The sequence below is a fragment of the Cimex lectularius genome, unplaced genomic scaffold (assembly GCF_000648675.2).
Source record: "Cimex lectularius strain Harlan isolate CLEC.00 unplaced genomic scaffold, Clec_2.1 scaffold209, whole genome shotgun sequence".
Classification (NCBI taxonomy): Eukaryota; Metazoa; Arthropoda; class Insecta; order Hemiptera; family Cimicidae; genus Cimex; species Cimex lectularius.
Genome location: NW_019392784.1, coordinates 728,329 through 747,251, shown reverse-complemented (window position 1 = coordinate 747,251; position 18,923 = coordinate 728,329). Strand labels below are relative to the sequence as shown.

Genomic DNA, 18,923 nt, shown 5'->3' with positions numbered 1-18,923 from the left:
GTTTCGCACGTTCAAATTGAGCGCCATTAAAAAAATCAGCTGCTAATTGGAACGTCGCGTTGGCGGAGGTATCAGCGGGTTCACTTTGGCAATTCATGTCGAGAGACGTGGTTGTAGAAGTCCTTCAACCTGATGATGAGCTAAAAGGCTCGAAATCCGGATCGTTGCAAAACAACTTACTGTGAGTAGGAACTATCTTAAAAAAAAATTCCCATTTGCAGATAAATACATTCACTGTCAACACAATCTATTGACACAAAATTATGAGTACTATATATAATAAAACGACCTTATTTTCTCTAGGAATAGGAACAGGTGACCCAGATACTGCCGTGCTCATGCACAATTTTCATAACGGACATTACTACACGCTATCTGTTTGGGGGCAAAGGAGTGGCACCCTTGAATCAGATGGGACACTCGCGCAACCTTTCTCTACATGCCGGACGTGGGCTTTGGATCAAAAAGGAGTGTCCACGTGTCAACCTCGCATAGCATATTCCCAATAGGGTGAAGATTACCCTTGTTCTACGATCAGGTCCTCCGAGTTTCATATAAGAAAAAATTGTTCTTGTGGAAAATTACTAGTTATGAACCACAAAATAATAAATTCATTATTCGGTATAATAGCAGAAAAAGTGGTTAGTTATAAATATTATTAATAATACAGTAATGGCTAAGAAGTTTGGGTTGTTAACACATGTTAAACTGTTTAGGTGTGAGTGCTGAATGGGGATTCTGCTGAAGATTTGATTGATGACAGGTTGTTACGATAGGCCATATCGAGCCAGCGTTGGAAAACTCGCTGTCTAAGCAGGTTTTTGATAAACCCATAATCTCTCTTTTTCCGCTTCTAAATTAACACCGACAGCCTATTAAAAGCTTATTACATTTAATCATTCTCCAAAGCCTGGAATTAAAAAATAACAAGAGCCTATTTTGTACAGATCGTTTTTATTGAAGAACTAAGGCGTTTTCGTTTCAAACATTTCTAACAATTACACTTTTGTTATTATTTAATTAGATAAAGATATTTTTATAATTGAATTTATATTTTTTAATTTTTATTTTTAATTAAATGATTAGGTATTGGTTAAAAAAAAACCGGGTGATATTTGGTACTTAATATTTGTTTCTTGAAATTTAAATTTTTGCATGTTTATCGTCATCTTCTACCGCTTGAACACATGCTCAAGGGATGTGACATAAGCTCACCGGTTGAGATAATATGACTTTTATGAGAGGAAAGGACGGTGGTAAGTTTGGGGGTATACCGCGGTATCATCAGCATAATGGGTGAAGGTCGTTTCAGGATGCGCGGGAATTTCCGCGGTGTATACTCTGTAGACTATACAGGATGGGTACTAAGATAATTCCTTGTGGTACTCCTGCATCTGTGCGATTGCCGGCCGATAGCGAGGGACCAGTGATGACGTGAACGTATCTGTCGGTTAGGGGGTTAGGTCCGATTTTACGATCGGGTAGTAGACTCTTGTAAGCTCCGAGAGTTCCATAGCCGAACCAAGTTTTGCTTCTCAACTAGGAATGCACAGGAGACTTTTGCTCAAGAGAGCTAATGATGATGTCTACAACGCGATGGAACTGTAGAACAGTGGAACGAGAACGTCCGAAGCCAAACTGGAAGTCACGGATAATGATACAGAAATAAAAGCATGGGGTGAATGGCTTTAAGCACGAGTTTTCCAAGCTTTTTGCCCAATATAGACAACAACCTAATTGGATGATAGGATGATTGAAGGTTATGAAATTTTAGGCTTTCGAATCATTCGGATGAGGGGAAATTTCCATTTGGATGTGAACTATGTTAATCAAAGAACAGACTTCTAAAGGTAGATAAGGAAAAAGACATCTTTTTTAAGCAAGTGTTGAAGGATTTTTGCGGTTATCTGGCGAAACCAAGAGCTATCTCAGTGCTAGATGTCTTTTGATATGGGCTACTTCATTGGGTGTGAATGTTATCAGCGGAGAGGAGAGAAGTAGGGGAGATGTTAGATCATGTCAAGCCGGACTCATTGTGGTCAGGGTCAGGAGAGAAAACGCTGGATCGATTGGAGGCAGTTAGGTAGGATGTTAGAATCAGGTAGTAGTTAAAAGGGAGGAGATTAATTGCAATCTCACATCGTTGCCTCTTTTTTTATGTACGAAAATTAAAACAAACTATACAGACACGTGAATTGTTTAACTCAGTGGTAAGACTTCTAATTAAACTTAAACAGATGTTATTTTATAATCACATGTTTCAATTTCAACAGAAATACACCAAGAGAGCTCTTTTATACACTTTATCTTCAAAACAAGCCAAAAGAAGTTAAACCATTTCCGTTCAATTTTGGAAGAGAGAAAATGATCAACTTTGCATAGCTAAGTTCTTTGGATCGAGGTATGCCGGTTTTCACTTTGTCTTCACAAACCGGTCTAAGACCTGAGAAGGTGTGGCGCCTTGTATTGCGATGGGGTCCAACTCATGGTCGCGTCTCGACAAAACGGTGTGGTTGTCTGGCACTTGGACACAAAGTCTGGAGGGTAATGAAAAGGCGGCTAAAACCGGTAGGTCTCAACCTCCCGACCACCTCGATCCGCTTAAAAATAATGAAAAACATGTTTAAAAGAAAGTGGCAGCGCTGGTGGGCCAGATCGGCAAAGAAGCTCTCACGTATCAAGAACACTGTGGATAAGTGGCCCTCGTTAGATCTGACTCGTAGAAAAGGGGTCATACTCACCTGATTAAAAATAGGTTATGTGAGGTTGACACAGGGACGCTTAAATTTGGGCCAAAGCCCACGAATGTGTCACGCAGAGAAAGGCTGCTCGATGTGTCCTACCTAATTGAAAGGTGAAATACGTAGTCCAAGGGCGCGTTGGCATGCCACCCGATATGAGAATGGTGCGTGAGTACGGCAGCGAGTATTTAGGCCCTCTGTTACGATTCTTGGAGGAAACAGAATTGTTTTATTGTATATACTACTGATAGTTGTGTATCTCTAACGTATGTTGAGAATGAATGTACCTATTGGCGTGAATGTATAGTCTGAGAAAGTCGATGGCGGAATATTGAGTTCCTTCGATTACGTTAGTTATATAATAAGTGTAAAGTATAGTGGAGGAATATCGAGTACTCCACAACTGAGTAAATGTTATGTAAATAAAAAATAATGTATTTAAGAGTGAATGGGTTTGGTTCTGGTAATTGTTTGCGTTGGAGGCTGAAATAACCTTGCTGATGGCAGCCCCTCGAGCTGCAGCCCAACATGGCTGGAAGGATAAGACCATGGTCTGACCCCGGATTGCCAACACCCGGGGGTATAAAGCACAAAAGCTGGAATTGCCGGTTGACCGCGAAAAGTGAAAGGCTCGACTTGTACATCCGTGTATGTATGTGCACGCGTGTGCAGATTTGAACTTCTACAAATCAATAATCAGTGAACTGATTTACATTGTGTTGTTGAAACTAATAAACATTCGTTTTATAAATTTGCTTAAACTCAACAGAAAATAATTTTTACATAACTATTATTTTTAAAAAAGTTAAACATCGATTTTTCATTTTGTTTGGACATTTTGCACTTCAAGATCTTTATTTATTTGCAATTTCGGATTATTAAAAACGCCTCTTTTGTACGATTAGCCTCCAAAACGTATATTCTTTACTTAGAACGTAATGTGAATGGCCGAAATTATGCCAGTATTTACACAGTGAAAGCGGCTTACGGCCTCTTTTCCACCTTCAATTATTTTGATAATCCAGCTGCTAAATCATGCTAAACATGTTTGTTCTGTTGATTCCTCCTGTTATAAAGAGAGTTCGTATACATAGTCTGTATACGGCTAGGAAAAATAGTATATTAGTGAAATTACTACCCGACGCACTGTCAGATAATTACGACTGGTCTGGTGGAAAAGTCCTCGGAACAACAGTTGTAGAGCGTAAAATTTGCGAAAATTACACGGTTCAAAATATATCCATCCTTGAAAATGGGGGGAGAGAGAGAGAGAGGGAGAGAGAGAGAGGGAGCGAGAGGGAGGGAGAGAGAGAGAGAGAGAGAGAGAGAGAGAGAGATCGGTTTTTTCCATGAGCATGTAAAAACCCACGTTTTTTGCCCAAAAATCACGAATAACTCGAAAACGGTTGAGAAGGGCAAAGCTGGAGGTAATCAATTGAGAGCGTATTAAAATCTCCTATTGATTGTTATAGGGCGCCTCTTCAGAACGATTTTTTGGCTCCACAGTTCGATTTGTAGTTCTGGTAAAAAGTGCAAAAATAACGTGTTCCCGCAGTTTTTTATTTATTGATAAATGACTGAATCTAGAAAAACATTTAAAAAGCATAGTGTTCAGCGTAAAATTTTCTAAAAAAATTAGACCTAACGCAAGTTTGTGACTTACTTAAAAGGCTGAGAAAATATGCATTTCCCTATTTCGCCATTTTTTCATGCAAAACCGAGGTGGTCGATTTTTTTATGGGCAGTGAATAATAAGCATACTTTTGTTTATTAGTTTAGGGCGAGCTTTCATCAGACTACTAAATTTATGTAAGTTAATTTATGTAAGTAATTTATGTAAATCAGTGCCTCGCAAGGAACAAAGTCCAAATATATATTTCAACAAATTTATGATCTGATAAACAGTTTTGTTAACATAAATAAGAAAAAACTCGTCAATAGTTAAGCTTCCTGAACACAAAAAATATGTACTAAGAAAAAAGTAGAACTAGACAATTCACGCTTCGATCCAACCTGCACTAACCAATATTTTAAAAAAATTAAGTTTGCTTTTTCGAATAGGAAGTACGCTCGCTCTCCCAAGAATGTTCTTACCAGCTGAAACGATCTAAGGTAATAACCATTTTCACAAGTCTTTCATTAAAATTTAATATAAGCCTTTTTTTAAGTAAAGTTAGTAGACTATCCATACAACGTACAAACATCCTACTTTCCAAAACAACGGAAATAACAAATTTCCTTTTTCAACCCATCAGTTTAATGCCATCAGTTAGAAACATCCTTGGAGCACCAATTCCATATGCTTGAAATTTCAAATGTCATTTAATCTCATCTATTTACGTTCAGGCAAAATCATTCTTTTGAAAGGTCCTGAACAGCTCTTTCAAGCAGCAAACATCATCCACTGCAGAACGATGCCTGCAGAATCCATCCCGCCTGATGCTGGCTGTGAACTCACTTCATCTCAAGGTACAGACGAACATTCACCATGGACTCCAGGAGCTTGCTCAAGTAGGTTGTCAGAGAAATCGGCCTATAGCTCGTACGGTCCCTGTCATCCTTAAGGCCAGGTACAGTAAGCGCCTCTCGCCGACGGGCCGGATAGGAGCACGTTTGCTGCTGAAAAAGTCTAAAGTTAATTGCAGTACATTCCGCCTCTTGTTTGAGAGCCTGTAGACGAACGGTGTGGCCGCAAAGCTGGAATCGGCGGCAAAGTGCCTGGCCAGCTCCTCGACCACATTTGTCGCCTGTGAGCGACCAATATCGGCACCGACAGAGTCTAGTAACGGCCATAAACGGTTGTGACCTTGTTCCAAATCTCCCGGATAGGGGTGTGGAAGGTAATATCAGACACATTAAAATTAATTACAATTACAATTAAACATTGTTTATTTAGAAATCGTGAGATGCGTTCTGATGTGATGTAGGTTTCAGAAAAATATTTTCTTTATCGTGCAAACGTTTCGATCTTTATTGAGATCATCTTCAGGGCCTGGGATTTACAAACATTGTTTACATATTACAATTACATTTTGGATGTGGAAAAGTGAATTTATACAATGCAAAATATATTTTATATATTCAATCAAAGTTTTTGTATAAGGCGTCGGCTTCTTTGAGGTGAAAGGAGGCGATTTTTTTTGTCTTTTCTATACCGACATCCTTCCCCACCCCTTCAAAATTCAACGTATATGAACACACACAGCAAAATCTCACTGGCACTCTCGACACGACACGCAAGAATGGCACAATACACAGAAGACAAACGCTTTGAGTGAGTAGAAATACTTTGATTGAATATATAAAATATATTTTGCCTTGTATAAATTCACTTTTCCACATCCAAAATGTAATTGTAATATGTAAACAATGTTTGTAAATCCCAGGCCCTGAAGATGATCTCAATAAAGATCGAAACGTTGGCACGATAAAGAAAATGTTTTTCTGAAACCTACATCACACCAGACCGCATCTCACGATTTCTAAATAAATATCGATTAACGGTCACTAATCACCACACATTAAAAATTGTTTAAAATAAAATATTTAAAAAAAGGATTGTTTTATAATTTGAAATATGTGAGAAATCGTGTTTTTTAAATGCCCAAAATGCCCAGATAGTTTATATTTAAAAAAACTCAAATCAAGAGAAGAAATATTGGTTTTTATATTTTATTTTATATACCTAACTTTTCATCGTAATTTTAATTATTTTTCATATGATCTTTCTGTGAGCCCATTAAATATTTTTTAATATAAGAATTTTTCTTTACTTGCTTATATTTCATACCCTCTCTTAGGTTAATTTGAAATAAAAAACGGTTCATTTGAAATATGTTATTTTGAAGTTGAAAAAATATAATTTAAATTTAAGAAAAAAGCCATTCATAGGTCTTTCCCAAATTACTGTTACCTACAGCAACAGAGCCGTGGTAAACAGCCAATTAAAATATTGAAAATTATATAAAAATCAGACTTTGTCTAATATAATTTGGGCACAAAAGAAAAAATATTATCTTTCCATAATTTTTACTATAACGCTTAATATTAAAATTTTATGTGTGGTGATTAGTGACCGTTAATCGATATTCATTTAGAAATCGTGAGATGCGGACTCTCGACACGACACGCAAGAATGGCACAATTACACAGAAGACAAACACTTTGAGCCCTGATGATGATCTCAATAAAGATCGAAACGTTGGCACGATAAAGAAAATGTTTTTCTGAAACCAACATCACACCAGACCGTATCTCACGATTTCTAAATAAATATTAAAATTTTACTAGTTTTAGCAACAAAAGAATCAAATTTTTGCACGTGCTCGATCAAATCTGTTGTCCATGGTGGTCCACTAGATCGAATACTGATCAGAAATCAATTCGTATCGAGATGGCATGGCAATTTGAAAATATTCGTCTGTTTCATACAACAACGACCTCAACGTTTTTTACCATCAAATTCTTCACGCATTTTTTCGCTTACACCAATTTCTAGATGCAGGCATATTTTTTTTCTCCAGTATGGAAAATCGATAAGTATTAGATACCATTGGCCGATTTGAAACATATAGGGTATATATCATATAGAAACAACTGAAAGAACTGCTGAATTTTTTTTATAAGAAATAAAATTTGTACAACGTATTAGTGTTCAACCATCTCACTCCTATAGGGGATTGACTTATTTCAACTTATTATTTCAATATAGATGATAATTAATCGGAACTGACTCTAACGTTAACTCTCAACAAAATCCGTCTATCATTATTTCCCCTCGAGATCGACCAGTTGTTTTCCCATCGTTGAAAAATCTCTTGAAAAACAATCCTGATTTATTTAAGAAAATAATCTTTATGTTATGTTTATCGCACCTCGAGCAGACCAAAAAAACGTCCCCGGGAGAGGTTTTCGTTACATTGATCTATTTTGTCACTCGGGATGAAATTATCGCCTCTAGACTTTATAAACATTTCGTACCTTTTCATATCTTCTATAGAGACAAGAAATACGGTCTGGCCCGTTTTCCTACCTTGAGTCAATCGCGTATGTGCGCATGCACGCACGAATAATGTCATGGGTTGGGAGCTGAAATGACCTCGCTGGTAGCCCCTGGACCACGGTTGGCATGATGATAGAACAAGGGGTGGTCCTTCCCTGGAACAAATTTCTTTTGATGTCATTATTCGTAAGCCTAATTCCAATTAACTATTTCAATTAGATTTATCGAAAATTGATGAAAATTTCAGAGTAAACTCATTCAGACCTGATAATTCAATTTATAACAATTATATAATTGTAAATCACAAAATAACAATAAAAATTATTTAGTGCATAATACGATAATAACCGTGTAATATCTGTCGTACAATCAATGTTAAAGGTTCAATGGGTAAAGAAAAATTGATCTAGTTGGTCTAATGATCGTATAGTGTTCATAATCAATTAAATAATTCAAACAGTTCAACAGTGTTCTTTCATATTTAAAAAAAAACCTAAAAAGGTTTTTAGGCTTATTTTGAATTGCATGTAAGATAAATCCGAATTGATTCAAAATTCGATTCCTTGGTCTCTGAATTAACATTGGACGCTTTATTAAATACTGATTTTATCAAACGGGGCTGAAGTTTAGTAAGTGTTATATTTTCAACGTTTATATTATTTTGGCCTTGTATTGAGATTGAGAAAAAGATTATTCTTTTATATTATCTTATTAAAATAATTATTTTTATTTATACAGTTCATTTCTTTATTAATATTGCTCACTCCATCTGTAAAAAGGCTAATTGATAATATACTGAAAAAATTTTAATGGGGTATTTCTGGTATGCAATGTCAATTGCAGGAATATTTTGGTAACATGAAAACACAAATGGGCTGAAAATCTCTCCTTCCATGACCCCTTTTGATATGTTATAGGATTAGCGATCACTGTCAATAAAAAAAGCGTTGTCATATACTTATAGCCATAATAATGGCAATTAAAATAACAATAATATTCAGTCCATATAATTTATTACATTGTTATTCAGATATCGTGAGATGCGGTCGGGAGTGATGTAGGTTTCAGAAAAACATTTTCTTTATCGTGCCAACGTTTCGATCTTTTATTGAGATCATCTTCAGGGCTCAAAGTGTTTGTCTGCTNAAAATAAAAAAAAAAACAGCACGAAAAATGGTGCTACATAATAATATATTTGAAAGGAAAGAGATCGGTACCAAGGGAAATCTTGCCTGTGGGCCGATTATAATAGGATAACGGCATCTACCATTTTTGGTAATGCTACAGGCCAAAATATATGAAAAACAAAATATGATCAATATTTTAATATGTGGCTCATCGATAAACAGGGTAATGAATAACAAGCGGGTGTAAATAGCTTCCGTTAAAAGTCGAGAATAATTCTTAAAATTACTTTTTTTTTAAATTATTTTAGCAACACACATTTTAATTGGCAGATTCATCAAGTTAATTATATTTTATGCAAGAAGGCAATAACGATTTGAATATCTGTTCGAAATCTTGTGACATTCTGTTAGGTAAATCTAGATAACTTATAGGCACATTTTTCCCTACGGTAGTATAAAAAAATTATTAGGGCAAAAATAGAAAGTTTTAACTTCCAACATGAACCTGTTGTTTATTAGAATACTGAAGTAGATTAAATGAAGACGGCGAGAAACAATGGTATACACAAAAGACAAAACAGACCACTTCTAATGGCCGTCCTTATAGAAAAAGACGGCCATGCATTTAGTGAGATTAGATTTGGCACGATAAAGAAAATGTTTTTCTGAAACCTACATCACTCCCGACCGCATCTCACGATATCTGAATAACTATAGATTAACGGTCACTAATCTCTACACATTTATTACATTATGTAAACAAAAATATTAAAAAGCATTACTGATATGATAGATTAAGATCCATGTGCCAGCAAAAAAATTATTTGATTCGTCAAACACAATTAAATAAAATTTATATTTTAAGATTTATAATAATCCTACTTTCTAGCAACTTAGTTTTGATTCAAAGCAAGGATACAAACAAGATGTGTTTATATTTAAAAGATGATACTTACGGTCAAGAAAAAAATTAATATAGAAATGGCCCAATTTAATTTGCGAACTGGTTCAAGATGATGTCTTTCCATCGTTAAAGAGAATACAACTGGATTAAAATAGAGAAAAGGTGTATTTTCAAATTTAGTATTCTTAAATAAATCCGTCATTAAAAACGAGGATTAAAAACTGTTTTTTCTCGTTTGTATTTTCTATTTTCCTTTATCCAACTAACAAGTTAGTATAATTAATTTAATTAAAGTTAATTGAATAAGAATAAATTACAAATAACCCTATTCATTTTTGCGTTATTAAATGGAAATGTGTTTTCAATATGACACGCTTTTCATATTAAAGCCAAAATTAATATATTGTTCTTTTTCTAAGAAAAATGATTAGATATGAGGATGTTAATGTCGGCAGCATGCTGCGGGATGATGTGGGTTTCTACACCGAACCTCACGGAAGAAGCAGATTTTCGGTGCGCGGACTGAGTCGCTTCTAGCTTGAGAATCTAAATCTTAATGGCTGACGGCTAGGTGTGCACGCTAAAGAACCTCAATGTTAAATGACATTGCAACCCCATTGGTCCCAGGGTAAACACCATTGCACCCGGACGCCATGTGAAACTAGCCAATTCAGGCACTCAGTGTGAGAGATTAAGGTGAAGGTCTCGAGGCCTTCGACGATTAAACCTGGGAACAGACTTACCCGATGTAACGCCATGCGACGCTACCCGATGCTACCCGACGCAAATCCAAAGTCCATTTTTCCATAAGATTGTATTACCCCCGTGCACATCTGCCCGACGCTATGCTATGCTACCCTACTCTACGCTCTGCGATCCCCACTGTCCAAATTTTCGTCGGGTCGCATCGATTACAGTCGAAGACAAAAGAGCCGGACACTCATATTTTTATTTCAAACTATATGTATTATTGTCGTTATATTAATTACAACATACTTATTTTAATGTAAACCAAATTAACCAAGATCAAAAATTCGTTAGTTTTTATTTAAAAAAATTAATTTTAATGGTTTGGCAGAAAATAGATCAAAACACCGGAATACCATTTTTTGATATAATAAATTTAACTAACAATTTATTACGCGGTTTTACTTATAAAATTTAACTAATAGTTTATTTCAAGGTTTTGCTCATAAAATTACACCATTTTCGTCGAGTAGCTTCAGAACAGGACACTCATATTTTTTGTAGTTTATTTCAAATTAAGTATATGTAATTTTGTCGTTATATTAATTACAACATTTCTATTTTAATTTTAACCAAATTAAACGATATCAAAAATTCATAAGTTTTTATAAAAAAACTATTTAATTATGATGGTATGGTAGAAAATTAATCAAACCACAGGAATAATTTTATTTAGAACAATTAAGTTTAACAAACAAATTATTACATGGTTGTGCTCATAAAATTTAACTAACAATTTATAACAAGGTTTTGCTCAAAAAAGTGCATTAAGAACAAAAGAGGCGTTGCGATTGTTATAGGGATTATTGTGATACACGCTGTGTGACTGTACGTGACGTGTGGTTGACTTTGCATAGATGTGCACACCCTACCAAAACGTGGTAAAGCCAGGAACAGACTTACCCGGTGCTACGCCATGCGACGCTACCCGATGCTACCGGACGCCTTGCCACGTTTTGGTGGGGTGTGCACATCTATCCGAAGCAAGTACACGTCGCGTACAGTCCACAGCTTTTATCACAATAATCACTATCACAATCGCAACGCATCTTTTGTAATAAATTATTAGTTAAATTTTATGAGCNTAGCGTAGCATAGCGTCGGGCAGATGTGCACGGGGGTAATGCAACCTTATGGAAAATTGGAGTTTGGATTTGCGTCGGGTAGCATCGGGCAGCGTCACATGGCGTAGCATCGGGTAAGTGTGTTTCTGGCTTAAGGCGTCGGGTAGCATTGGGTAGCGTCGCATAGCGTTGGATCGGGTAAGTGTGTTCCCTGCTTAAGGCGACATGGAGGGTTCTCGGGATGGGTAGAGTAGAGTAATTGGTTGGTTAGTATGGACCGAGAGGTGTGAAACATTCGGAATCACGAACGGATTAATTCGTTGACAAAAGGAATGTAGGGGTCGTTGTGGATTGCGAAGTCACTAACGTAGTAAGGAGAACTGAAATTTGTCTGATGACTTTTGATTGGTAGGATTGGATGCGCTATATGTTAGATGGTTTGGCAGAAACCCACAGTTCTACTCCGCATGCCCATAGTGGTCGTAGTAAAGTTTCAATAAAGTTAGTTTTGTGTTGACGGTCAAAAAGGTAGTAGTTCGGTCCTAGAATTAATCGTATTTGTCGAAATCTTCTGTTAATTTGTGGTCTCTTAAGTCCTGTGTGGGATTGCACGTCAATCTGCCGTCTAGGTATAGTCCTGAGTATTTAACTTTTTTTGAAGTTGTTGAAGTACAGTGGATGGTAAGACTGTAAAATATCAATGTGAATGTACACCGTGTAAGTTTTCTTCATTCAATCGTGTCCTCCACTTTTTGCACTAGTTTTCGATAAGCTTAAAGTATCTTGGATGTAGCTCAGAAAGGATTCGAATTAGAGGACAAAATTGCAGTATCGTTCGCATAGGTTGCAAACCAAAATTTTTTTGGAAATATATTCTATCAATGCTGTTCCCGTTTTATACAAACGGCCAGTCAGTTTTTTAAAAATATTCTTGTATTAATTGTAAGAGATTATAATGACGAATTTGTATGGGCCGATAGAATAGCCTAGAAAACGGGGTTAAATTCTTTCAAAAAGAAATATGATGTTGCGCCCTTGTCGTTATACGTTTCCTTCCCATTATGCAGTTAAATGTTAGGGATTTAAATCTAATCTCACTAAATGCATGGCCGTCTTTTTCTATAAGGACGGCCATTAGAAGTGGTCTGTTTTGTCTTTTGTGTATACCATTGTTTCTCGCCGTCTTCATTTAATCTACTTCAGTATTCTAATAAACAACAGGTTCATGTTGGAAGTTAAAACTTTCTATTTTTGCCCTAATAATTTTTTTATACTACCGTAGGGAAAAATGTGCCTATAAGTTATCTAGATTTACCTAACAGAATGTCACAAGATTTCGAACAGATATTCAAATCGTTATTGCCTTCTTGCATAAAATATAATTAACTTGATGAATCTGCCAATTAAAATGTGTGTTGCTAAAATAATTTAAAAAAAAAGTAATTTTAAGAATTATTCTCGACTTTTAACGGAAGCTATTTACACCCGCTTGTTATTCATTACCCTGTTTATCGATGAGCCACATATTAAAATATTGATCATATTTTGTTTTTCATATATTTTGGCCTGTAGCATTACCAAAAATGGTAGATGCCGTTATCCTATTATAATCGGCCCACAGGCAAGATTTCCCTTGGTACCGATCTCTTTCCTTTCAAATATATTATTATGTAGCACCATTTTTCGTGCTGTTTTTTTTTTTATTGTACTCCTGGACCTCACGTACAAATTTGAACGACAGGTGAAATAAACGAAAAATTGTTAAAATGGGGGTTATTTAAATATTTATTTTTTAAAGAATTCGAAATTCTCTAAAAACTGTGAAATAAAAACATTATATATATATATTCAGAAATCGTCAGATGCGGTTTGGTGTGATGTAGGTTTCAGAAAAACATTTTCTTTATCGTGCCAACGTTTCGATCTTTATTGAGATCATCTTCAGGGCCTGGGATTTACAAACATTGTTTACATTTACAATTACATTTTGGATGTGGAAAAGTGAATTTATACAATGCAAAATATATTTTATTTTATTTATTTTTTATATTCAATCAAAGTATTTCTACTCACTCAAAGTGTTTGTCTTCTGTGTAATTGTGCCATTCTTGCGTGTCAACGGTCACTAACAACCACACATTATATATATATATATATATATAAAACAGAAGTGAACGTTCGTATGTTTGTTATTGATAAAAACGAAAACTTCTGTACCGATTTCGACGAAACGTTCATACTTTGTTTGAAATAGTACCGGGCGGGTTTAGAGAATATAAAATGGACGTATAAATAATGAGCGTTAGGATTTCAAAAATTTGTTGGGTCAATTTTCACAGCTTTCAGCTGTCCGGACGGGCCTTCGGTTCCCAGTATGATACACGTTTCCTGCGTCTTTCATATTCCGATTTGGAGGCGTTAACAGTGAATAGACGCACAAAACCTCGCTAACACAATAATCGCAAAAAATACTGAATCGGTTATAGTTACAAACCTACTGATACAATATAGTTGGAAAAACTACAAAAATGTAAAGATGGGAAGATTCAAACATAACCGTTATATTTTCACTGCAGGCAGTAGTGGTGTTGGTAGAAGAACGAACTACCAGCATGTGGCCGGACCGACGACAGTTCCACTCGCCCAAACCATCAGAATTTAGAAAATCGCTCCATGTGAACGTTTATTTCGTGTGCAAAGATAAAGAATACAAAAACCCATTTTCTTTTACAGGTGTGTTTACATAAACAGTTATCAATTATGTAAATTATTACTAAACATTGTTTTACCGTTTATAAATAAAATTCATTTTTAATTTTTTTTTTCGTTTCATTTCAACGAAAAACCTTACATAAAAAGTTTAATTAATTGAAAGATGTAATTTGGTCAATAGACCACTAAATATAATGGATATAAATAAAATGTTCAATTCAATTTAATTCTCCCTCTCAATTTCTCTCTTTTTCTCTTTTTCTATCACTCAGCTCATTCAATATAAGTTTATCTTTGGACTGTAATTACAAGATTACAACTGATTTTTTTTTTCATTCAATCTTTTTATGACAAAACGTTTCGGGCTTCCTATATGAGAAAATTCCTTTTTTGGTGAATTCACTCCCTTAAATTCAGCATAGCGTAAAAATCCTCTTCCCGTCAACAACTGCAGGCTATTTATGGCACAAAATAGAACTATACCAAAAACCCCACGGGCGCAAACCTCTGTAATTTGAAAGTTTCGTCAACTGTCTCACGGAAATCGGCGGAACTGACCGATTAAGAACTTACAGTCAATTGTTTAGTCGGTCATCCTGAGCGTTGCTGCTACTCGATAATCGTCTTCGCTAAACAATGCAAACATCAATGTAATTTTTAACTTCGCCATCTTACCCGACTAACATTTTTATTTAATTAATCACTTAATATTGTTAACAGAAATAGTATTTTCATACTGACTAAATTTGATATGAAAATCTATAAAAAATCTTGGAAGTCTGATCAGATCAATCGTCTCGGCTTCTCCATTAATCTTGGTCAAAAATTCCTTACGTAAATAATCTGTCTTTATTCATAGATTGGGCAGACATAAAACGGTCCCAGCTTTGATGGATTTGTAAACGATATGTACACGTTGGAATTTATGTAGATACGATTTTATCTTTCAACGGCTGTTCAGAATCTGGGCCATTTTTGCAGCTTTTCTGGAAATTGTTTAAAGGAAATGGGACTGTTGGAAAAAATACGTTTCTGCTCGGGTTCCACTATTTGCCCATTCAAGCTCTGAAACCGCTAGAATTTCTTTCCCGCTTCTTTAGCTACATAGCTCCCACTGACATTATTAACGGTAGCTGTCAGTTCTTTGCCCAATCGATCCTCATCATTGTTTCTCTATATTCCAACGTGCGACTTCACAAACTCATACGCAACCATTCAAACCCATTTCTTAATATTTCATTAATTTTAAAAGTTTTGTTGGTAATTATGCTGGAAAAAAATTAAAATTAAATTCGATCATTTGATTATATAGCCCTGATGAATTTTCTTCCTCTGCTGTTTAAACTATTCTAGTGACTATTAGCTCTTTATACACCAGGGAATGTTTACTTCATATCGGGTTGTCCGGAAAATAATGCAGGATTNGGAAAATGCATTTATTGACTTTATCAATTCTAAAAATTCTGAATTCTACTCAGACGGAATTAATAAGTTACCAACACGTTGGGAGAAATGTATTGAGAGTATGGGGAATTATTTTGATTAAAGAACATTGCTTTAAAGTAACTAGTTTCTTTTTTTTTGTTTAATACCAAAATCCTGCATTATTTTCCGGACAACCCATATAATTAAACGATTATCTTATGTTTTGTTTCTATTTTGCTTTCGTGAAAATACCGTTAAGCAAGAAAATATAAAGCAAGCACGAAAAGTCTGTTTTTATTTCACTGCAACGTAAAAGATCGATTGTGGAATCGAGCCTTTCTTATTTACATACCTAAGAAAATAGACTTCTTTTAAGAAGGTAAACATTTTCTGAGGTTCTTCCCAGGTAATTACCCTAAACATTTGTGTGGCCTTTGCGAAAGGTTGAACCATTTCAGATAAATTACTCTACAACTTCTATAACTTATTACTGTGACATAAAAAAATGTTCAGAGCACTTAACTATTTTAGATCTTTGGGAAAAATTATAAGGTTTAATATGTAAACCTTGTTTTACATTTTTTAAAACCGATTATATTTTGTGGCCTATTGACCAAATTACTTCTTTCAATTAATTAATCTTCTTATGTAAGGTTTTGGTTGAAATGAAAAAGTTAGTGTCACGAGCGGGATTCGAACCCACGACCTTCGGCTCAATACGACGCTGCTCTAACCTATTGTGACTTCGATCCACTCGGACACCAACTCTCCATCTCAACCTCCACCTTTCGAATTTACCCTCATTTTTGCGATTTCTTATTCGAATCCCGCTCGTGAGACTAACTTTTTCATTTCGACTAAAACCTCATATAAAAAGATTAATTTTCTAAAACCTTCGTTTACGAAAAAAGTCAATGTCGCGCTGAAATAGAAACACTCCGTATTTTATTAAAAAACTAACAACCATGAAAAAAAAATTAATAACACGTTAAAAAACAAGGTTATTACAAGTTTAGTTTTTAAACAAGTTCACCAAAATTTGACATTTGCATCAAATTCAACACAAATCTTTTTTGTGGATAAACTGATTTTTATCTTGTAACAGGTTTCCTTATGTCGTGAGGCCATAACTGACCTTTAAAAACCACGTGGATAAACAGAAGGAATATAATTGTAAAGTAAAAGATAGATAACAACCGTGGTATATTAAAAACTTGAATATTCGACAGCATCTCAAACACACTTTGGTGTTGGCTGTCTAAGCATGACATTTAAAATGGTTTATCATTTCTCAGATATTTTAAATATATATACACATGTACATGCATTTTTTAAAATTAAATAAAGGTCGACTGTTTACAATCTAATAAAAAAGCATCAATAAATTGCGGTTTCATATCGTTTGATTTTTGTTCTAGAACAAGTTGCCTGAATCGACAGGGTTAAACCTACATTGGTCATATAGGTTGTCATCAAAGTAAAGCGCTTGATTTACAAGCTGAAACGACAATCAACACGGCTTCACCAGGTCAATACTAATAATTTAATTGATAAACTGTAAAATAAATGTACATGACCATACGATTTATTTCACCTAAAGGTCATTAATTGAACAACGTTTCAATTGGATGATTAAACCCTGAATAACCAGCTTCAATATAAAATAAGTCTGCGCAATAAATGACTTGCATCTAATTTAAAAAAAAAAACTGCATTTTTTCTGATTATAGTATGACTTAGTGTAAAATGACATAAGTCAATTTTTATTATTGTTTCTTTAATCTTGTTTTAATGATAAACAATAATAGTTATTTTGGATTTATAGTATTTATAGGAGTTGACTCACATATGAAAATTGGCCAAACATGGCTGTATGATTAAAAGTAATTTCTAAAAGAAAACACAATTAAATAAATGAAAAAGATAAATCGTTTCGGATAACTTGGTAAGTGCGTAATTTAACTTGATAAAAACTGGAGTTTTTTGCCTCCTCGCCCCGCGATAAAACAGCTTTCCCGAGTGAAAGACACGATAATGATGATGATGATTATGCGGGTGGTGCCGTAACTGGCAGCGGGGTTAAAGGCCTCGAAATCCAGTTTCCCATTCTATCTCCTCTCATGAAATAATAGCAGTCAACCTGAAGCGTCCATCACGTGACGTGACCTTCAATAATAGGGGCTATAAATCCACGAAAGATGATTAATAACTCGTACATTGCATTGCGAACATTTTTTCTTGTTAATTTACGAAAAGAGACACTAATTTAGACACACTGATAATAACAGCTTGGATTAGGGTTTTCTGTCAGGGTTGTCTCCCATGGGTGAATGGGTGGCCATTCACGATCACTCCAAATGGAACCGCGCCAAGACGTACAGCTCCATTTGGAGTGCCTGAAATTTGAGGGGCATTCACGACAGCTCCACAGCCAGTCGCTCCGAACGTCATCCAGTGAATTACCTTCTCAAAATAGATGACGATCTCTTGTGCTACTCTTCTGTTTATTTACATATTAAAATCAAAAAATCGAAGAGAAAATGGTGTAAGAAGTGGCTCCTGAACAGAAGCCGTAATACCCACATCAATTTGATGAAAGAACTTTCCCTTGAACCCGCTGATTGGAGGAACTATTTAAGGATGGATGAAACGTCTTATTTATTCATTATATTTAGTGTTCTATTGACCAAATTACTTCTTTCAATTATTTAATCTTTTTTGTAAGGTTTTGGTTGAAATGAAAAAGCTAGTGCCACGAGCGGGATCTGAATCCATGGCCTTCGGCTAAATACGCCGCTGCTCTACCACTTGAGCTATCGTGACTTCGATCCTCTCCGACACCAAAAAATGGCAAAAAGAGAGAAAATTCGAAAGGTTGTAGGTTGAGATGGGGAGTTGGTGCCCGAGTGGATCGAACTATCGAAGTCAGGATAGCTCAAGTGGTTAGCGCAGCGGCGTATTTAGCCGAATGTCGTGGATTCGAATCCCCTCGTGACACTATTTTTTCATTTCAACCAAAACCTTACAAAAAAAAGATTAACGTCTTATTTATATTTACTCCAGCTTGTTACCCCCTTGATTAGAAAACAAAAGACAGTCATGAGAGAAATCATCACTACATGAAAGGTTGGCAACCACATTACGATTTCTCGCTACAGGGATGAACTACAAAGAACTTAAGTTCTCTACTACGATTTCTGA

The 18,923-nt window shown here is 35.3% G+C and overlaps 1 long non-coding RNA gene across 1 annotated transcript in view; it reads right to left on the bottom strand.

The window, feature by feature from the left end:
* The window catches only part of LOC112127224, a 20,649-nt gene extending 12,774 nt beyond the window's left edge, over window positions 1-7,875 (bottom strand). Inside the window, exon 1 of the long non-coding RNA XR_002910467.1 lies at window positions 7,774-7,875. This is a non-coding gene — a long non-coding RNA (uncharacterized LOC112127224). The remainder of the gene's footprint in view (window positions 1-7,773) is intronic.
* Window positions 7,876-18,923: the final 11,048 nt, after the last annotated feature.